Source organism: Anabrus simplex, chromosome 2, assembly GCF_040414725.1.
Source record: "Anabrus simplex isolate iqAnaSimp1 chromosome 2, ASM4041472v1, whole genome shotgun sequence".
Lineage (NCBI taxonomy): Eukaryota > Metazoa > Arthropoda > Insecta > Orthoptera > Tettigoniidae > Anabrus > Anabrus simplex.
Genome location: NC_090266.1, coordinates 773627665 through 773651413, shown reverse-complemented (window position 1 = coordinate 773651413; position 23749 = coordinate 773627665). Strand labels below are relative to the sequence as shown.

At 40.1% G+C, this 23749-nt stretch overlaps 1 protein-coding gene across 1 annotated transcript in view; it reads left to right on the top strand.

The window, feature by feature from the left end:
* Bulli (regulator of MON1-CCZ1 complex protein bulli) overlaps positions 1 to 23749 on the top strand; it is a 214775-nt gene that overhangs the window by 37175 nt on the left and 153851 nt on the right. The window lies entirely within an intron of this gene.

The window sequence follows — 23749 nt, the reverse complement described above, 5'->3', positions numbered from 1 at the left end:
CAGGTAGATAATTTTAAGTATTTAGGATGTGTGTTCTCCCAGGATGGTAATATAATAAGTAAGATTGAACCAAGGTGCAGTAAAGCTAATTCAGTGAGCTCGCAGTTGCGATCAACAGTATTCTGTAAGTAGGAAGTCGGATTCCAGACAAAACTATCTTTACATCAGTCTGTTTTCAGACCAACTTTGCTTTATGGAAGCGAAAGCTGGGTGGACTCAGGATATCTTATTCATAAGTTAGAAGTAACAGACATGAAAGTAGCGAGAATGATTGCTGGTACAAACAGGTGGGAACAATGGCAGGAGGGTACTCAGAATGAGGAGATAATAAAGGCTAAGTTAGGAATGAACTCGATGGTTAAAGCTGTACGCATAAACCGGCTTCGGTGGTGGGGTCATGTGTGGCGAATTGAGAAGAATAGGTTACCTAGGAGAAAAATGGACACTTATGGAGGGTAAGGAGACCAAGACGACAATGGTTAGACTCAGTTTCTAATTATTTAAAGATAAGAAGTATAGAACTAAATGATGCCACAGCACTAGTTGCAAATAGAGGATTATGGTGACGTTTAGTAAATTCACAGAGGCTTGCAGACTGAACGCTGAAATGCATAACGGTCTATAATGATGATGCATTGCACCTGTCCTGGGCTCAACAGAACGGTGAATATAAAATTTAACTTCACAAATATCTTGGATGGAAATCAAGATTTAATAATATTAAGACACATTGAGCCAAGGCCCCTTACTAGTTATCACGGAAGCCTGTTACATACATCTAGAACAATACTTCAATCCTAATCTCAACTTGAACGACATTTCCGAAAAGCCCAGAATTTTATTTGCTTCTCTTATTTCAGTTCTCAAAAGTGTTTAACTCCCTAAAAATAGCTTATTTTTTCAGATTATACGTCACACGTTGTCATGTTATCCTTCCCTAGCACGTTCACCTGACTCCGCCCCCTCCATCACCCCTCCCCTCCCCCTTCCTGACTCACCCCTTTCCCTCCCTTAACGATGTTCTATGCTTCTAGCAAACTCTAACACTTGCTCCTTGCCACTTTCCACGCACACATCAGGCCGTTTGTGGTCAGTCTCCTACTTAACTTTATAGTGTTTTGCCCTATTTCCAATATCTCATTTTAACTCTTAACTTTCTTCTCATACTTCAGGTTCCGAATTGGATCGAGAACTTTCTGGCCATATTATCACTTTCTCTTTGCCTGCAATATGATCCATTTCTTTGAGTACCTTATAAATGACGGCTTCTTTTTATGAGTTGATGTTACAAGCCACCATCAAACCTACTTATATTACTTTATTATCAATACTCTGTGGAAGGACTGCATCCTATGTCAGTTTTTAGATGTCCGTGTTTTATTTTCACCTAGTGTTTAGCAGTGCTACGCTTGAGACCTTTTAACCACTCCAAAGTGATCAAGTCTTTAAACATTTGTTAATATCTTCCCTTTCATTTTATACTTTGACCAACAAGCACATAACTTGTTTATATTTTTTAAGCATTGTATTTTTACTTCATCCTATTAATGTCATTTATTACTAAGGGTCTATTATATGTACTACACACTTTTATATCTTTGTTCACGCAACCTGTTTCAGCTGATGATGGTGTCCATAGACACCAAAACCAGTACTGAATGAAAATGTTGTGATTATATTAACAACATATTATGTATTGAAAAAAGGTAGATCAATCAAATTTCCCTTTATTGTATGGAAATCTTCTGGACGAGGAACTTCGGAAGATCAAACCCAGGCGTTGAAGTCCCATCCTCCCTACTTTCATCTGGCACAACAGCTACACTCAAGAGCATACATGCTAATGGTTCTGTTCGTATGTAAAGTGGGCACTTCATCTAATTGTACTGAAAGTAGGGTGCTATAGTAAGAGGAATATGCTAATCCACTAAATGATAAGAGTGGATTGTTCCCTATTCAAAAACACAATTTTAATTACTTAGAGAGTCACATGAAAATATTTAGACACAGGAGAAATGCTGTATTATTGACTGCGTAGCAATGTTAAACACTGAACTTTGTCATATGGGTAATGCTGTTAAATGCCTTTCATCAGTCTTGGTCATTTCTGAATCTCATTCTGGCTTTCCCAAATCACTCATTAACACTGCATGTATACACTTTAATTATTAATCACTAGGGATCTGTCCCTTTATCTTAACACTGATACTCGTGGGTATCCACTATATTATTATATAACAACACAAAATTATATGAAAAGGATGGCATTCTCGTGAGGAAACAGTATTGTTTTACATTATCGTTGTTGTATTCCGACGTTTATGCAAGTACAGTCCTGCATATTTATCCCAGAATGAAAATCATGTTGTCGCTTTTCGCTAATAAGATCTACATTATCGCATACATCACACTATCGAATACAACTTATTCTAATAGTTACAAAGTGGACACATGACGTTGGTTAGCCTGTAACTCATAGAATACATGTCGCAACACGCTCCCTTTTATGTCTCAGTGCCGAGCAAACTGGCCCGAGCGAGTCTCGAGTCCGAGATTAAGGATATTGAGTATTGATCTAGAGTTTATATGATCATGTAACAGTGGCAAGAAGTTATAGTGTTTCAAATGTTTGAGTGATAATTTTTTTAAGTGGAAGAGAATGATAAGTATTCAAAGCATAAGATTTCATACCAATTTCACTTGAAGCAAGCTGGTGCAACGCAAGTTAGTGCATGTGTAATGTTGTGAAATAGCCGACAACTCAGCATCAGTGTAAAACGGAAAAGGCAGTAGAAAGTTCTGAAAGTGTTTCTAGAAGCCAGTTGTTCGAGTAGATTCGATGACACTCCCCATCAGTTAGTGGGAGGAATACGTGAACCAATCAGACTTAAAAACAACATACTTCTGGAGGTATAGAGGGGTAAATATTCCAGAAGCCTCAAATAGGAAGTAGAGGGAGAAGTTCTTCGAGAAAACGAGACAGAATGAGTCAAACTACGGTGCAGACAACGTGTGTGTCACAAAGGGAGAGAATTTAGGCAGCTGCTGTGAGAGCAGGGTGTAGCCATAGCAGTGCAGAATTTGTAGGTGGTTTGTGTGGCAGTGAGCCACAGAACCAGATATGTGGCCAGATATTTGGAAGGGTTACGCGATGCAGTGAGGGAATTACTGTGTACAACTTAGATAGCAGGTTACTACAGAAAGACTTAGAGCCGCAACGACTAAGTTACTTTGTCGTAGCTGTGAGCCTAAAGACTGGGAACAAACACCGAACTGTATGCTAGGAAGGCCGAGTGTCATATTGTGCCTTTCCCATCAGTTAACTTAACCATACAGTCAGGACCGTTGGGAGATAGGCTATTCTGATTGACAACTGAGATCGAGGGCATTGAGTTCAAACCTTGGAGTTGCACATCTGCTTTACCTAAACATCGCATTGCACCAGACGACTACTGTGTCTCGGGCACAGAGAAGAAGTCGAGAAAGAAGTCGGACGCATATGGAAGAAGAAGTTTTCGAACACAAGATTAAGTATTTATCAAGTTTCGCAGGGTTTGATGTTATTGTATTGAAGCGTGTAAATGAACTGGATAGTCAAGGCCTTTGAGAGAGACTATCTAACCAAGAGCCATAAATGTACTTGTACAAAGATTTTAAGATTCTTAATTTGTATATTTGTAAATGTACGGTGTGTGCTTATTTGAGATAATATAGGTGAAGGGAATTGTGTGTGTTGGAAAGTGGATCTTGTTGTTTCTGAGATTAAGCTCCCGAAAAAGTCCAAACCCAGTCCCTAGCCTGCCAAATCCTTAGGATCACGACAACTGACACAATACACAACACTCTAAACACGTATTACAATGAAGCATTATCCTGTAAATACATAAATACAATATATAATCCCCACACTTTACTGCTTTCTGAAAACTCTGTGACCCCTTTCAGGTCTCCTGGTGTTGATCCAAGGACGTTGATACCAATCTGATGCTATCTGAAAATCCCTACCACGATCTTTATTAAATAAATAAATTAGAGGAGTGTACATCACCTATCGGATCAGTGGAAAGCACACCGCTTGGTGACAACAAATTACTGACACATGAGCATTCAGTACAGTCTTGAAAGGGAAATATTTTAGGCAGTTGGTGCAGGCGGTTGACAGACAGTTAGCGGGACAAGCAGCCGAGAGTCAGGTACTCACCCCTCTTGCCATTCCTTCAGCGGTCATAAATCTCTCACTTCAACGACAGCCTGGGCTACAACTCTAGCTGAGCAGACACATACATTCACGTTCACGTCATTATTATGATTATTATTATTCTCAAAATCTGTCGCCTTGCACATTTTCACATATACGGTTCACCCTTCATTTTCACACACGTGTACCTAGTATCCATGTTATTCACACATTGAGATGATCCTAATTGACATGTATTTAACTTAACATAACACTCACTCGCGTATCTATCTATGGTCATGGTTCGCACCTCGAGTCAACTTTCCTTTCTCCAGTCGTCAGCATCCTTAAGACTAAAAGGGAAAATAATTGTATTCATGCATTAAAGTTGTGAAGCATCTGAATACTCTATATTTGAAAAATTGAGGGGATCCATATCAGCTGACTGAAATTGGAATGGATTATGAAGTCTACTGAATTATGTAAGTCTACCCCTACGAATGCTTCACTCAAACATAACAAACTATAGGGCCTTATATACTACTTCATGCAAAATCCACAGAAGAACTTTGTGATTAACCAGTAATCACCAAAGACAAAAATGAAAATTAATAAAGAAACACGCATATTGCATCACCTACACATTATGATAAACATCAAAATGCATGCTGATAGATTCTATTTACAAAGTTAAGTTTACATATTAATGCAACACAGCTGATTTCCATGCTATGAATATCATGGGAATGTACTTATCATTTGCTGTGTGTAATCCGCTGTCAACTGGGGATACCCATATGGACTTAGTTATCCAGAACCAGTGTCTTGTTAGCAGGAAGTCCTGGGTTCATCTCCTTCGGGGTTGAATCCGTGGTGTCTTGAACTGCTACCTCCTACTGCTGGAAGTTCTGCGTTGTCTTCAAACAGGAATTTTGCAGGCACATAGGTGCGTTCTCGTAGTGGTGAATCCTGGGTTCGACTAGCACACATACATTGCAAGTAATCAGCTTCATTTTCCATATCAAAATCTAATCACAGAGAGTTACAATATTAAAAATCTTCCACCTTTTTGATACATTTTTTTTTGCCTTTTAGCAAATTTTATTTGTCAACAGTACATGTTTCGTTCTCTATAGGGCCTTATATACTACTTCATGCAAAATCCACAGAAGAACTTCAGCTGTTATTAAAGCTTAGGTGAAATTGCTAAGTTTTTAAAACACGTTATTTGCAGGTACATTGATTCTCATAAAAACTACTACAATAACAATTAAATTAAATGATATTAAAAACAATGTGGGGGTTAATGTGTTTATGAAATGAGAATGGATGATTACGTAGTTGGTCAGCTTAAAAACCATAAAAACTATAGTTTTTAACCCCCACATTGTTTTTAATATCATTTAATTTAATTGTTATTCTAGTAGTTTTTAAGAGAATCAATGTACCTGCAAATAACGTGTTTAAAAACTTAGCAATTTCACCTAAGCTTTAATAACAGCTGAAGATGTTCCCAAATAGAGAACGAAACATGCAATGTTGACAAATAAAATTTGCTAAAAGGCAAATAAAAAAGTATCAAAAAGGTGGAAGATTTTTAATATTGTAACTCTCTAGCACACATACATACGAACAAATTAGGAATTGGTTATTTGATGCACTGTTTATAAGTCTTTGAATACATGTCATTGGTAGATCCACTCATAGACTCGAAATGGACTGCCTAAGTCCCCGAAGAATGCTACTCGTTCGTTATAGAGAGAAATATTTATTGGTTTTATTTGTTCCTACGTGAGCATCGATGTTCATTTATGGAGCACTTCCTGGCTAATATGACAACGTTTATTTGTTATATTGGTTATATCTGACGACTGCACATACCTTAATCACAGTACAATAACTACTGGTTCTCTATAGTCAGTAACTCACTATGTCATGACAGTTTTTGTACCGTTACCCGTTCTTTCTAAACATACTAATTTTATCCTGCAATAATACTGCTTGTCTGCATTCCATTAATATATACTGGGATTAGTGTTTCATATATCCACACACCACAACTAACATTTTACTTGTGTGAAGTGAAACTGCACTGTAAATACTTATCAGACTGACGTGGAGTAGAACTCTGTCTAACACAATATCAAAAACAATGAGTAATTAAGAGTTGTCCTGGTTGTCCTTATATAGATGACATGGGTCGTCAGCTATGTAGAGGTTTGACTCTGCCCCCATGGGAAAAATCGCTCCGCTAATAATTACAGAGTCGTATAGATATTCATTTTGTAGTCCTTGACGTTCTCTATTTACTGATCTACTTTTGTTTAAATCGCATTGCAGGTTTTCTGGTAATCTCTGAAGCGTCCTCTTGCATTTCAGCATGCAAAGAGGTGGGGGATGGGGACTCCCCTATCTGTGTCAAGATAAGTACTAGGGACAGATGGTTACCATCACCGCACCTCTGTCTAATGTGCGTCATTAAGATTGTGCTCGATAAGTAAATAATTTTCTCACATTATAAAATATTGCAAATTATGCTGAGTTCATTGAGTCCTTACTTGTAAATTTCTTAACTTGTGACAAATTTTTATTACTATTATTATTATTATTATTACTTGATGCGCAAAATTTGTGAGTTGGTATCTGGTGAGAATATCCAGTTCTCAAGTTAGAATCCTGTAAAGTTAACTCCGCTTTCTGACCTAGGCAGTAGTTGAGCACGGCATCCTACTTCTCGCTCACTTGCACAATAGAGAGCGCAATTCCAAGGTCTCACTGTACTGAGAGCTCTCCCCCTCGGTATGCGCAATTAGAGCTTGAACCTTCGAGCTCACGCAGCATCCCTCGTATCCCGGACCAGGCGTAAAATGCTTGTTACAAACAAATATTTCGTAGAATGATGTGGAAAACAGCATATATGTCTTGCTGGGCATCATGACATGTCTCTTAGCATGGTATTGAATGGTTACAGCATGTATGTATATATGAATTCTTTGTATGAGGATACTTATGTATCAAAAACTGATGATGGTAGGGACGTGAAAACTGGTAATTGGAATCTCGTTTAAAAATAAAGAAACACGTATTTTTGTGTTTCCGGATAATCCACTTAAGGGGCTGGAAAGAATTGAAAAAGTAGATAAATTTTTTTAATGAGTACTGGTATACCTACAGTATATATCAAAAACTTTACATGTTACAGACAGGAACCTTGGTATTTGGAAAATCATTCAAAAGTACAGGAACAGGAGGATAGTTATATCTCAAAAACTGAAGATGTTACCGGCGTGAAAATTGGTATTTGGAATCTCCTTTAAAAATGAAGAAATATGTCTTTTATGTTTTGTTTGTGGGGGTGGGGGAAGGACTCATAAATGGGTTGAATTAGTTTTATGGCGATACTTACATCTCAAAAACTGAAGATGTTACAGACGTGGAAATAGTTATTTGGAATCTCCTTTATAAATAAAGAAAAATGTCTTTGTTGTTGTTGTTTTCAACTTGAGAGAAGATTGTTTCTCTCATGTACAGTTCTATGTTGCATTGTCATCTTAGCCGCAAAAGGCGATACTACAAACGTGGTTTACAAAGAGTTTCTAAGGTAAATGAAACTCAATTTTTTGGTGAGTTTTTATACTTTAGGTCATTTTCAGATAATGTCTTAGTTCAGTACCGAGGAATGATTACTTTCATCCAATTACAAAATATACATGAGCGAAGCTGCGGGTAACTGCAACACATTTATTTGGCTAGGTTGCATGCCACGATGTAGGTTCCCCCTCGCTCTTCACTCCTATGCTATGAGCTTGCTAGATAAGTGGTCCTGCCAATAGCTATGGATGTTTAAAGCTTTGAAATTGAAACTACACCAAATTATAGTTGTGCAAGAATTGAAGTATGGTTTGTTCAGAAGCTATAACTTTCAGTGTTGCCTAGTTAGAGCTTTTCAGTCAGTTAACATGTGATCAATTTTCAAATTAACTGTCAGTGTTCAATTTAAAAAAAAGGTAGAAGCACATGTTGGGTAGATGTAAATCATTAAATTAATCACAACAATTGTTTTGAACAGTGATATGAAACTAAAATGAAAGGCATAGAAGCATATGGGAGGTTGAATTTTTATAAAAATACATAAATGATAAGCATGTTGAAGAGAACAACGTGCAATGATAATGTGTAGTCGCTCAGGAAAAGAGTGAGTGCATGTTATTGTATAAGTTTCTCACAAGTACATTTTTCTCAGAAAGAATTGAACCTATGAATATGTTGGTTGTGGGTATTCACAGGATTTATGCATTCAGCATATATGGGAATTGAATTATATTTTGATATAATTAAAATTATTAGGCTCGTTCTATTTTTGAGCGACAAAATTATACATTGTAATCTTACATTAAGAGGGGAGAAAGGAGGTTTTATATTTGGATTGTTGAGTATCAATCTACAGACTCAGGAGAAATTAATTCTAATATTAAATATGAAATAACTGGTCAAATTATTATTTATATCTGTTCACGCTATATTTAGCAATGGAGTCATTGGTGTGTAGTTTTGAAGTACTCTTGACTGACAAAATAATTTCAAACTTTTGCTTATTAATGAGTAGACAAGATGAATAATATACTTTCAGAAATAATCATGTAGATCTGTTGAATTCTGCTCCCTTGTAGTACCATATTGGTATGTTCTAGTTGAATAGTAAACTGTTTCTTCCATTGTTGTGTCACCTGTTAGTCTTCAAAACTCCAAACCTAAATAATATCTGTATGCGGTCTCTTATCTTATAATGGATGAATGTATTGTTAATGGATAATTTTGGTGTGTCCATAACTTCCTTTTTATGCATATTGTGGACATTGGAGAAAACAGCAAAATTAATAATAATAATAATAATAATAATAATAATAATAATAATAATAATGGAGTCACTGTTGTGTAGATTTCAGGTACTTTCAAAATTTCAGGTTGGGTAGTAATAATAATAATTGTTACGGAGATATCCGTGGTAGGTAGAGGTGAAAGAAGGTGCGGGTGTGAATGGGTTTCAAGCTACGAATTTAACGTGCAATGTAAAATTAATTTAAAATTTAACTAGGTTATATTTTCTTTTCAAAAACAAGAGATAACAATCATAACAGGTACAGAGTAGCAAAAATGTAGGTACAATATTACTGGATTCGGGCTCAGTGCCCTTACTTCATAACTCTTGGGCCATCAGCCCCGCCTTACTCCAAAAAAATTTTAGCCAAGGGGCAGAAAGCCCCATTCATGCCCAGGAGCACTGGCTCCAAACATTACACATAAAGCCTGCACGAGGCATACAGAAACAAATTTCAAAGAGCGATCCGCTCTCAAAATTGTAAGCCTATCACAAGGCCACACCAAACTCTACCTTCAAGCTGTCCTCTAAGGACGTATTCACAGGGGTAAAATACCCAACCTACTGAGGTCTATTACATGAAAAGAAGGTTGATTACATGACCTCTAAAATAACAATTTGAGAGGAGGCGAACTTGCACTCCTAATACACTTTGTTTTTAAAACCTAATCTGGCTCTGGGCCACTAACGCAAGGGCTAATCCCATACTACAGAGGTGACTTAGAGAAGAACACTTTACATTACATAAACGAAGAATAGTTTGAGAAAATAAGTTCACCTCAAAACAAATGTGAGTGGGAGCTCGAGAGGGTAGCACTCTCTATCCCAATATGTAGCTTTACAAGAAAAAGATGAAAAGAGTAATTACATTTTAGGAAAAGGTTACATGATGGAAATGCTTCGAACCCGCCGCGAGTGTTAAACTGCCAACCTAGCAAGAAAAGAAGTTATTAATAGGCCATTACCTGGTGTTGAACGGCTGAAGAAGAAAGAGGCGCTTCCCGCCTCCTGCTATGTACTTAATACACTGAAAGATGGAACAGAAGTGGCCCGGAGACCCTAAAATCAGCAGTTTATATACTCTCGCGGAAGTTTCTAGGCGTTAGGGGAATGAAAACACCCGCCCACAATGTTTTTATTGGATAGGACCCCGCAATCGATTCAAGTTGGGGGAAGATACATCTGATTGGATAGAAATTAATTTAAGAAATTCGGGATTGGCTACATGCAAAACAAGGGGAAAGAGAGGGGTATACAGCCAACTTAAACAATAACAGAAAGAAATTTAGCAAAGAACAAACATTTGAAATAAAAATTTCTTCAACAAAATAGTTCTTTGACTCCGCACTAGGTTGCACTATTGTTGATCTTCAGTAGTGTCCTCTAGAAGAGAAAGTTCACACTTCTTACTTCAAGCTAAACAAAAACACATCAAAAGTGACACAGTTCAAAAACTCAAAATTTTCCACGTGGTGACATCTTCTGAGAAAGTAGAGAATTAATAGAATAGATAAAGTTCAACCTTCCTCCAGAAGAGGAGTTTCAACTGGCGCAACTTTTAAATAAACGGTGTAGAGGTGTACCGCCCGGTACAGACCTCCCCCCCCCAAAAGTTCCTCCAGGGGTGACACATGAAATCAGTTTGAAACAAAGTCCAAGTAATGATGTTGATACGAAGATAGATAGCAGAAGCATTTACAAGATTTCTTAATTCAGTTTCAAAATGTTGTTGTTGCAGGTGAATGAAAGTCTTTATGTTTGTAGAATTTGAATTTCTGAAGATAAACTTTTAATACTTAAAGGTGAAGAAAAATTTTGCAATGTCCACCAAATATTGTTGTTGAATTCCCAAGTGTAGTTATTGCTTATGGTGACTGTCCATGTAGTTGATGTAGATTGAGTCGGATGGCCAGACCGGCCGTTGCAGCTTGCGTCCAACGGGGGCCGCTCGGACCCCTCAAGTACCCTGAGATACCGCTCGCCCGCACTATGAGGGGAGCAGAGGTGTTGAAGTACGCCGCGCCCGCGGTGAACAGATACAGGCTGCGGGCATGTAGCAGGTCGTGCGCCGCACATCAGCCTTGGCCGGGAGGAGAGCTCCGGCTCGCCGTTCACATGTCGTCCTCGCTGGAGAGGAGGGGGCCCATCCCCCTCCCCAGTCGCTGCACGGCGCTGCGCGGCTGCGGGGGCGCTGAAACATTAAAGCTAGGCGGCAGAATTGTGTTGGACTATCATCTTCTTTGAGGGTACAGGCTTGTGGAGAGGTTGAGGGGCCAGCGGCGTGTAGATATCCATGGCATTTACTATAATGAAGCCACAGTGTAAGGTGGAGCAGGAGACGGGAGCGTGGTAATGGCCGTGGCAAGAACAGGATGGCAGTTTAACGGGTCGGGGCAGGTTTTACACAAGGCTTACATCTAAAACCAAAATATTACAGAAGGGGCAGAATGCCTTAAAAGTGAAACTCAAAAAAATATAACCTTCATATCCTTTCAAAATAATATGAAGCAAGTTAACACAGAAATTACACCGGTTTCACCTGGGACAGGTGAACTCTAAATATCCTCTCGGTGGCTGGATTACTTAGCAATAAGGTAACCGGCGTAAGAAAATCGAGAATGATACAAGGCCCATGAAATCTGGGGGCAAGCTTGCCCGCGGGAACAAAATTTTTGACCATAACCTGGTCACCTATCTTCAAAGTGGTGGGTCTCCGTCCACGATCATACCTTTCCCTAACCTTTTCATGAGACACTTTAAGATTGGCTTTAGCCTTCTTCCAAAGATCTTTAATGTTATCCGGATCTATTGTCTCGGGTAGAATGTCATTCAAAGACCAGAGGTTAGAGAGCGGCGAGTTGGGAACAAACTTGAACATCAAAGAAGCTGGAGTAAATTTGTGTGATTCATGGACCGCCGAATTCAAAGCAAAAGCTAACCAATGCAGGGACGTGTCCCACCTAGAATGATCTTCATGATGATAGGCAATAAGTGCGGACCTGAGATTACGGTTAACCCGTTCAGCCAGAGATGGTTGAGGGTAATAAGCGGAAGTAGTTACATGAGAGATGGACAAGTCAAAACAGAATTTACGAAATAAATTAGATGTAAAAGCCTTAGCATTATCAGATACAATGTATTGGCACGGACCAAAAGAAGCGAAAATAGAATTTAAGCAAGTAATGGTTGACTGAGCGGTAGCCAGCTTAGTCGGAAATAACCAGGAAAATCTTGTAAAACCATCTACACACACAAAGATGAACTTGTTGGCATTACCCTTTGACTGGGGGAAGGGTCCCACATAATCAATATACAGGCGTTCCATGGGGCGCGACGCTTGATGAGAAGACAAAAGGCCTACTTTAGTGGACATGGTGGGTTTACTGATCAAACAAGATTTACAAGCTTTTACAAGTTCCCGAATTTCACCGTCCATACCTTTCCATATGAACATTTCACGAATCTTTTCACGAGTTTTAAAGATTCCAAGATGCCCCCCCAATGGGGTCTCATGATAGTATTTGAAGATCATAGGTACAAGAACCGCTGGAACAACAACTTTCATCAACTTATCATGCCTCGAAGGGCGACATAAAACACCATTCCTCAGAACATAAGGGACGACATGTTCCCCAGAAGAAAGGGTTTCCATTATCGGAGCCAGCGTAGGATCTTCACGTTGGTATTTCTCAATATCCCTAAAAAGCATGGGAGCATCTGTTAAGATGGCATTAACACCAGATAGTATGGACTCAGAAGGTGATGAACTGTCGACCGGTTCGTGGGTCTCTACGTCGTTATGAAACATACGGCTGAGTCCATCAGCAACAACATTTTCGGTACCTCTGATATGTCTAACATCAAACTGGAAGGCGGAAATACGAATAGCCCAGCGGGCTATACGACCAGTACGACGCGGCCTACCTAAGACCCAGCTTAAGGCTTGATTATCTGTCTCCAGGTCGAATTTAACGTGTTCCAGATAGAGACGGAACTTTTCTAAGGCAAATAAGACTGCCAAACCTTCGAGCTCATAGATGGAATACTTGGCTTCTTGAGCCGACAATGTCCTAGACGCATAGGCGATGGGTCGCCTCCCTAGTTCAGTCTCTTGAAGAAGGACTGCAGCTACAGCTGACGACGACGCATCCGTTTGGACGATGAATTTCTTCGAGAAATCAGGCATAGCAAGTACAGGGGCATTACAGAGAGCTAATTTAAGATCTTCGAAAGCGGCTTGTTGAGAAGGTCCCCACTCGAATTTGATGCCTTTCCTACGAAGAAGGTTTAAGGGCGCCGCTCTATTAGCGAAGTTAGGAATAAACTTCCTGAAGAAATTCACCATACCAATGAATCTAGCGATACCTTTGATGTCCTTAGGAGGTTTAAAATCACGGATGGCCTGTGTTCTAGAATGATCGACAGCTACCCCATCGGGTGACACAATATGCCCTAGGAATGACATAGAGGGCTTAGCAAAGGCAACCTTGGACAACTTGACAGTTAACCCAGCCTTACGAAGGCGATTCAGAACTTCTCGCAGATGATCTAGATGTTCTTCAAAAGTCTCGGAAAATACGACGACATCATCCAAGTAGTGATATAAGTACTCAAATTTGATGTCGGAAAAGACCCTATCTAGTAGCCTAGTGAGCACAGCTGCTCCCGTGGGGAGCCCGAAAGGCACGCGGTTGTATTCGTATAAGTTCCAGTCCGTGGCAAACGCTGTAAGATGTTTAGACTCTTCGGCAAGGGGAATTTGATTATAGGCCTGATTCAAGTCCAAGATGGTGAAGAACTTGGCCTTACGAAACCATGAAAAGCAAGAATGAAGGTCGGGAAGGGGCACAGATTGCAACACCACCTTCCGATTGAGAGCCCTGTAATCAATGACAGGCCTGAAGCCTCCTTGGGGTTTCGGGACTAGAAAAATAGGCGAAGAATACGCTGACTTAGAGGGCCTAATAATACCATCCTTCAACATCTGATCGATGATTTCTTTCAGAGCCTTCATTTTAGGTGGAGATAGCCTATACGGTGGAAAACGGACAGGAATCGAATCCGTGACCTCAATTTTGTATTCAATAAGGTCAGTAACACCAAGAGTATCAGAGAACACCTCGGGAAACGACTGACACAGTTTCCGAATACTATCAGCCTGCTCCTCAGGTAGATGTCTAAGGTCTAACAACATCTCATCCTGGGTAGGCGAAATAGATGAACATGATACAGAATTACACTTTAACAAGGGAATTCTACAATTGGACGCAAATTTGAATGTGCACGACCTACTCTGGAGATCGAGCACCAGACCAGTGTGAGAAATGAAGTCCGCTCCCAATATGATGGGGCAAGACAAGTGCTTAGCCACAAACAGTTTGATTTTCCATGTAAATTTAAAAATACGAATTTTGACCAGTACGGAACCTAGAATTTCTAATGGCGATGAATTAGCCGAAACATATTGAATAAGAGCTGAGACATGGTCAGGTAGTTTACAAACAGATTTCAATTTAGAATACCATTCAGCCGAAATAATCGAACAAACACTGCCTGAATCTAAAAGAGCTGTTATAGGCTCGTTATTTAACTCAATCTTAAGAAAAGGAACAGGTGCGGGGGTATCCGCCGCAATCCTAAGACATTCTTTAGGGCATTCAAAAGATGAATTAGAAGGCTGATTGTTCTCTGCATTTACAACCTGTTTACTAGGGGCTGAGTCTCGGGAAGATGGATTAGTCGACTCAACCGATGCCACTAGTCACTTTTTATTATTGGCATAGGTGGAATTGGCACCAGAAGTTGAGCAGGAGGGGGTGCTATTTGAGTTTGGGCAATTTTTGGCGATATGTGAGAAGGCCCCACACTTAAAACAGCCTTGTGATGAACCAGCTCCATTATTTGCCCTACTAGACTTGATCAGAGGACACTTATTGCGCAGATGGTCAGGCGACCCGCAAGCATAACATTTACGAGGGGTGACTGATCGGCGAGGTGGAAGCCGAGTATTACTAAAAGAAGGCGGGGGTTCTTTTGCCACACGCAAGGAATCGGCATACCTAACTCCTTCCGCAGAGACGGCTAATGCTTCCAGTTCAGAGAAGGTTTGCGGGCACGCCGCGAAACACAAATATGACCTGTAGGGTGGTGAAATCCCTTCGATAATAGCTTGCACGATCTGATCCTCAGGGAAGTGGAGAGCAAACACCCTAGTATAAAACTTAATATCTTGGATGAAGTCTGCCAGGTTTTCATCCAAGCGCTGTACCCGATAATAGTATTTCTGAATAAGAGATGACCTCGCGCGGGCAGGAATAAAATTTGCAAGCAGATGTGCATGGAAATCTTCGATAGATGACTGTTCAGCTATGGCTCTTACTATTTTATCTGAGAGAACCCCAATAGCATAAGGATAGATAATTTGCAAAATTTGACATGGGGAAAGAGAAAACACAAGGGCATGATCCTGAAATTCCACTAGAAATCTTAAAAATGAAATTACGTCACTGGTGGTATTAACGGAAAACTTGGATATACCTCTGAGCAACATTGCCAATGGATGAGGCAAGCTGCTAAACCCGGGCGACATAGTAGGTAAAGGTTTCAATGGCAAGGAAGTTAATTCAGCACGTACATTGTTCAACGATGTGCGGCGTTCAGACTCGTTGTCCAATGGGGCAGAGATAGTTTGAGCAGCAACGGTTATCCTATTGCCTTCTCCCTTAGCAGGTTCTTCCTCACTACTTACATTCACTATGGTGGGCTGATCAGATTTGGGAGGAACTTCCCCAGTTAACAATTGAGTGACTTTACTAGACAATTCAGAGATAGTTTCAAGGAGCGTATTAGCTTGCTTCCTCTGAACGTCATTCACCTTCAGAGACAACAGATCATTAACTCTATTTGAAAAGTGATATAATCTGCCTTGCACACGCTTAATTTGGTTAGGAGACGGATCATTTTCATCAAAAAAACTAACTACGGAAGCTAGCCCAGTAATATTCTCCGTGATCGTGGAAAGAGAGTCGTCAATTTCTTTCTCTCCCAAATTGGGGATGGAAATGGGCAAATCAAGGGACTCTCTAAGCTTGTTAGTGTCTATTGCAACCGTGCCTCCAGATTGAACATTTCTGATAGTTAACTCGTATATCAACTCCTCTTTGCGCAAATAGTTAAGGAGGAGAACATCGCGAGGGCCGGACATGATGACAGAACAATTTTAAAAAAAACTCAAAAAATTCCAGCAACTGAGAAAATTGTTAGAGTTCGAATTAAAGCAATGTTTAGCCGTCAAAAGGGGCTAAATTGAGACCCATTCAACCACGCTCTGCTACCACTTGTTACGGAGATATCCGTGGTAGGTAGAGGTGAAAGAAGGTGCGGGTGTGAATGGGTTTCAAGCTACGAATTTAACGTGCAATGTAAAATTAATTTAAAATTTAACTAGGTTATATTTTCTTTTCAAAAACAAGAGATAACAATCATAACAGGTACAGAGTAGCAAAAATGTAGGTACAATATTACTGGATTCGGGCTCAGTGCCCTTACTTCATAACTCTTGGGCCATCAGCCCCGCCTTACTCCAAAAAAATTTTAGCCAAGGGGCAGAAAGCCCCATTCATGCCCAGGAGCACTGGCTCCAAACATTACACATAAAGCCTGCACGAGGCATACAGAAACAAATTTCAAAGAGCGATCCGCTCTCAAAATTGTAAGCCTATCACAAGGCCACACCAAACTCTACCTTCAAGCTGTCCTCTAAGGACGTATTCACAGGGGTAAAATACCCAACCTACTGAGGTCTATTACATGAAAAGAAGGTTGATTACATGACCTCTAAAATAACAATTTGAGAGGAGGCGAACTTGCACTCCTAATACACTTTGTTTTTAAAACCTAATCTGGCTCTGGGCCACTAACGCAAGGGCTAATCCCATACTACAGAGGTGACTTAGAGAAGAACACTTTACATTACATAAACGAAGAATAGTTTGAGAAAATAAGTTCACCTCAAAACAAATGTGAGTGGGAGCTCGAGAGGGTAGCACTCTCTATCCCAATATGTAGCTTTACAAGAAAAAGATGAAAAGAGTAATTACATTTTAGGAAAAGGTTACATGATGGAAATGCTTCGAACCCGCCGCGAGTGTTAAACTGCCAACCTAGCAAGAAAAGAAGTTATTAATAGGCCATTACCTGGTGTTGAACGGCTGAAGAAGAAAGAGGCGCTTCCCGCCTCCTGCTATGTACTTAATACACTGAAAGATGGAACAGAAGTGGCCCGGAGACCCTAAAATCAGCAGTTTATATACTCTCGCGGAAGTTTCTAGGCGTTAGGGGAATGAAAACACCCGCCCACAATGTTTTTATTGGATAGGACCCCGCAATCGATTCAAGTTGGGGGAAGATACATCTGATTGGATAGAAATTAATTTAAGAAATTCGGGATTGGCTACATGCAAAACAAGGGGAAAGAGAGGGGTATACAGCCAACTTAAACAATAACAGAAAGAAATTTAGCAAAGAACAAACATTTGAAATAAAAATTTCTTCAACAAAATAGTTCTTTGACTCCGCACTAGGTTGCACTATTGTTGATCTTCAGTAGTGTCCTCTAGAAGAGAAAGTTCACACTTCTTACTTCAAGCTAAACAAAAACACATCAAAAGTGACACAGTTCAAAAACTCAAAATTTTCCACGTGGTGACATCTTCTGAGAAAGTAGAGAATTAATAGAATAGATAAAGTTCAACCTTCCTCCAGAAGAGGAGTTTCAACTGGCGCAACTTTTAAATAAACGGTGTAGAGGTGTACCGCCCGGTACAATAATAATAATAATAATAATAACTAGAGTGTGTAAAGATGGGAAAAGGCGAACATCTTGGTGGAATGATGAAGTGAGAGCAGCCTGTAAACGTAAAAAGAAGGCTTATCAGAAGTGGCTCCAAACAAGGGCCGAAGCAGACAGGGATTTGTACGTAGATGAAAGAAACAGAGCGAAACAAATAGTTGTTGAATCCAAAAAGAAGTCATGGGAAGATTTTGGTAGTAATCTGGAAAGGCTAGGTCAAGCAGCAGGGAAACCTTTCTGGACAGTAATAAAGAATCTTAGGAAGGGAGGGAAAAACGAAATGAACAGTGTTTTGAGTAATTCAGGTGAACTCATAATAGATCCCAGGGAATCACTGGAGAGGTGGAGGGAATATTTTGAACATCTTCTCAATGTAAAAGGAAATCATCCTGGTGGTGTTGCAAACAGCCCAGCTCGTGGGGAGGAGGCAAATGATGTTGGTGAAATTATGCTTGAGGAAGTGGAAAGGATGGTAAATAAACTCCATTGTCATAAGGCAGCAGGAATAGATGAAATTAGACCTGAAATGGTGAAGTATAGTGGGAAGGCAGGGATGAAATGGCTTCATAGAGTAGTAAAATTAGCGTGGAGTGTTGGTAAGGTACCTTCAGATTGGACAAAAGCGGTAATTGCACCTATCTATAAGCAAGGGAACAGGAAGGATTGCAACAACTATCGAGGTATCTCATTGATTAGTATACCAGGCAAAGAATTCCCTGGCATCTGGGAAGAGAGGGTGCGATCAGTCGTTGAGAGGAAGTTGGATGAAAACCAGTGTGGTTTCAGACCACAGAGAGGCTGTCAGGATCAGATTTTCAGTACACGCCAGGTAATTGAGAAATGCTACGAGAGGAATAGGCAGTTGTGTTTATGTTTCATAGATCTAGAGAAAGCATATGACAGGGTACGGAGGGAAAAGATGTTCACTATACTGGGGGACTATGGAATTAAAGGTAGATTATTAAAATCAATCAAAGGCATTTATGTTGACAATTGGGCTGCAGTGAGAATTGATGGTAGAATGAGTTCTTGGTTCAGGGTACTTACAGGGGTTAGACAAGGCTGTAATCTTTCACCTTTGCTGTTCGTAGTTTACATGGATCATCTGCTGAAAGGTATAAAATGGCAGGGAGGGATTCAGTTAGGTGGAAATGTAGTAAGCAGTTTGGCCTATGCTGACGACTTGGTCTTACTGGCAGACTGTGCCGAAAGCCTGCAGTCCTAATATCTTGGAACTTGAAAATAGGTGCAATGAGTATGGTATGAAAATTAGCCTCTCGAAGACTAAATTGATGTCAGTAGGTAAGAAATTCAACAGAATTGAATATCAGATTGGTGATACAAAGCTAGAACATGTCGATAATTTCAAGTATTTAGGTTGTGTGTTCTCCCAAGATGGTAATATAGTAAATGAGATTGAATCAGGGTGTAGTAAAGCTAATGCAGTGAGCTTGCAGTTGCGATCAGCAGTATTCTGTAAGAAGGAAGTCAGCTCCCAGACGAAACTATCTTTTTTTTTGCTAGGGGCTTTACGTCGCGCCGACACAGATAGGTCTTATGGCGACGATGGGATAGGAAAGGCCTTGGAGTTGGAAGGAAGCGGCCGTGGCCTTAATTAAGGTACAGCCCCAGCATTTGCCTGGTGTGAAAATGGGAAACCACGGAAAACCATTTTCAGGGCTGCCGATGGTGGGATTCGAACCTACTATCTCCCAAATGCAAGCTCACAGCTGCGCGCCTCTACGCGCACGGCCAACTCGCCCGGTAAAACTATCTTTACATTGGTCTGTTTTCAGACCAACTTTGCTTTACGGGAGCGAAAGCTGGGTGGATTCAGGATATCTTATTCATAAGTTAGAAGTAACAGACGTGAAAGTAGCAAGAATGATTGCTGGTACAAACAGGTGGAACAATGGCAGGAGGGTACTCGGAATGAGCAGATAAAGGCTAATTTAGGTATGAACTCGATGGATGAAGCTGTAGGCATAAACCGGCTTCGGTGGTGGGGTCATGTGAGGCGAATGGAGGAGGATAGGTTACCTAGGAGAATAATGGACTCTGCTATGGAGGGTAAGAGAAGTAGAGGTAGACCTAGACTACGATGGTTAGACTCGGTTTCTAACGATTTAAAGATGAGAGGTATAGAACTAAATGAGGCCACAACACTAGTTGCAAATCGAGGATTGTGGCGACGTTTAGCAAATTCTCAGGGGCTTGCAGACTGAACGCTGAAAGGCATAACAGTCTATAATGATAATGTATGGATGGATGTATGTATGTATGTATGTATGTATGTATGTATGTATGTATGTATGTATGTATGTATAATAGCTAGACTCATTGTAATGATAGGATTCTTTGGATTGCCATGATTTATTTATTTTCTGCATGGCGAACTTAGATAGTTTTTTATTTATTTTTAAGTTGCTTTACGTCGCACCAACACAGATAGGTCTTACGGCGACGAATAGATAGTTTTCAACAAAGTCCTTACCATGTCTGGATTTTCAATTTCATATTGCTTGTTGCCTAAATCCATTGCCTACTCAGAGGTTTAGTCCCAGAATTTCCCCCAGAAGAGTAGATTAGAAACTGCAAAGAGGACTGCAGTTGCCTTCCATAGAAAGAAGAAGTCTTTTGCTCTTCCTGAGACCATACTAAACACATTAATTGATGTTTGATTCCTTTTTATAATAACCCATTAATGAATATTCCTTTTTGCAGGCTATTCAGGGTGAGTGAACAATAGTGCACTCGGAGTACACCATGTGATTCTCTATGGCCCTGTAAAACAAAGGATCGGGCGAGTTGGCCATGCGGTTAGAGGCGCACAGCTGTTAGCTTGCATCCAGGTGATAGTGGGTTCGATTCCCACTGTCGGTAGCCCTGAAAATGGTTTTCCGTGGTTTCCCATTTTCACACCAGGCAAATCCTGGGGCTGTACCACTTCCTTCCAACTCCTAGGCCTTTCCAATCCCATCATCGCCATAAGACATATCTGTGTCGGTGCGACGTAAAGCCACTAGCAAAAAAAAAAAAAAAAAGTAAAACAATGGTGATTTAGCAAAATGTTGTCTCTCCCATAAGTTTAACAGAACAGGGATTTACAAAACTGCATGCAGTGCAGCTAAGTTTGGGTATCAGGAATGCAAGGCTATGCTGGAGCTGTCTGATTAGCTCAGTGAGACAAGTGATAAACATGGAAGAGCATTAAACACAAACTCCAGTTTTAGTCTGGTTCACACATTTGATTTGCCTCTTTCTTTCTTTCTTTCAGCTCTTGTATTGTCCAGGTTGTTGGCTGAATGGTCAGCGTACTGGCCTTCGGTTCAGAGGGTCCCGGGTTTGATTCCTGGCCGGGTTGGGGATTTTAACCTTCGTTGGTTAATTCCAGTGGCTCGGTGGCTGGGTGTTTGTGCTGTCCCCAACGTTCCTGTAACACACACACCACAGATAACACTATCTTCCACCACAATAACACGCAGTTGCCTACACACGGTAGATGCCGCCCATCCTTATCGGAGGGTCTGCCTTACAAGGGCTGCACCCGGCTAGAAATAGCCAAACGAAATTAATTAATTAATTAAAGCTCTAGTATCAAGTTGTATTTCATTTCATTCTGTACAATGCAGTATTTTTATGTCATACTTTTACTGTTACCATTATTTCAACATTGAAATATGAGTTTAGCATGTTAAAGATGTAAATAAACACTCCATTTCCTTCATAACACAAATAAATCCAGTGGAGAATAATAGGGGATGCAGTAACATCATTTGTATCAGGAAGCCACAACACATGAACTTAACAGGGCCAGTTATGGTACTCCACTGCATGGTTCGTAGACTAATGCATGCAATTTTAAGAACCCGGATGTCATAGGGAACCCGGCTTCTACTAACATGTGACAGACTGTTGTCGTCATCTGTCATAATAACACACACACAAAAAAATGCTACACTGCTTGTAAATGATGTAAACTAACCAGTGAAATGAACAAAGGTGGAAAGAAAAAAAGACAGCTAGATTTGGATTTGAACCCAAGCTCCATGTTGTAACTTGGTTTGCTAATCCTGCTCTCTATGCAGGCTTCTATGGATGTAGCAGTGATGTGTTGTGATGCACGTTACTACTCACATACCGGCACACCATGTTGTGACAATGTTGTCAAGTCATATTTCGCTTATGTGTTCCTTCAGATGCACCCGATTTTATTTTGTTAGACAAACTTTAGTCTTAAATGAGGATAAGGAATTGCATAGAAATACTCTGAGTGTGCCATTTTTTCTTCGCCCTGTATATGATCATTTAAGTTTAATGGGTGGTAGATGGAAGGCTTCCACAGCCCATGTCACAGTTACTAATCTATCCTCCAGTTTGCCAAGGAATAGATCTCCATAAATTGAGTAGGTATTGGAATTATTACATAACAAGTGATATGGAATTGAGAAGTCAGTCATGGTGAGGGCTTTTTTTTTTTAGTTGACTCATTTGGACACACAGGGAGTAAATAGATTAAAGCAAGTGCCATTGATTCACTGCACTATTGTGTAGGCTGGAGTCACTCGTCTGCATGGACCTGAACTTCATATGGCATAATTATAAACAGCAGAGAATGAAGGAAATGAACCTGTGATAAGAGTGGTGTCCTGCCAGGCAGTCAACCACTGAATTAATATCATACATTGATTAGATACAATTAAAGCAAATATATTTTATTTTAAAGGAAAGCAGAGCAGTCACCTCCGTACAGGCCATGAATGCCCTTCGAGGAGTGGAAGGTAAAGGCTTCCACCATTGATAACCTCGGCATGTGATGGGGTAGAGTGGCTAGCTCTACGCCCGGCCGCTTTTGCCCCCAGGAATTAACCTGGTACTCATTTTTGGTGTAGGCTGAGTGAACCTCAGGGCCATATGCACCTCCGGAAGTGGAAATCTTGTTTCTTAAATTTTACGACTTCCTGACGAAGATTCGAACCCACGTCCTTCTGGGCGAACCGAGCACGCCTTTACCGCCTCGGCCAGCCAGCCCCTATTTTAAAGGAAAGGACATAAGAAATTCTTTTTCATTTTGGAACATGAATCATAATGTTTTGTTACTAAAATAGTTTAGAACGAAATAGCTGTTTTCTTTTTTAAGTAATTGTTACAGCCCGCTTGGTGGCCATGGTTATTGGGGCGTGAAGTCTATATAGTCTGACACCATGTTTAGCCAGTTTGAGTCCCTGCCATACCATGTTGAATATACCTGTTCAGAACCACTAATCCCTTCTGTGGCTAAATATTTTAAAAAATTGAGCCCAAAAAATTGTTTGGGTCATACTGTATTATTGTTGTGTTTAATAATAGATGAAATTATTAATGATACATTTTGTTCCTGAAACTATACAAAACGAAATTAATTATTTGCCTTGATATCTATATATCTCTCTCAACCAACCCGCCACTGTGCACTGCAGTGAATGTGCTGTCTCCGCCTGCATGTGCAAACATTGCTGCTGAGCTGTCGACGTGGTGCAGAAAATAAAACTACAGGCCAGTTAAGACAATGCCTCGATTAAAGCAGTCTGAAACATTATAACAACAGCAACAGCAACAACAGCAACAACAACAACAACACGTTTCTTCTTCTTCTTCTTCTTCTTCTTCTTCTTCAATGCAAGTGGTATTTCCAAGTTTATTGCAGTACTGGAAGGTGCACAAAAGAAGATGAATACATAATTATGTTAGTTCTGTATTGCTTCCGTGATATTTCTTTCTCTTGTTGTAAAATTACTTTTTAATTAATAATTTTTTGTTTCCATTGATCAAATGTCCTTCAGATGTGAATAATGTAGAATGC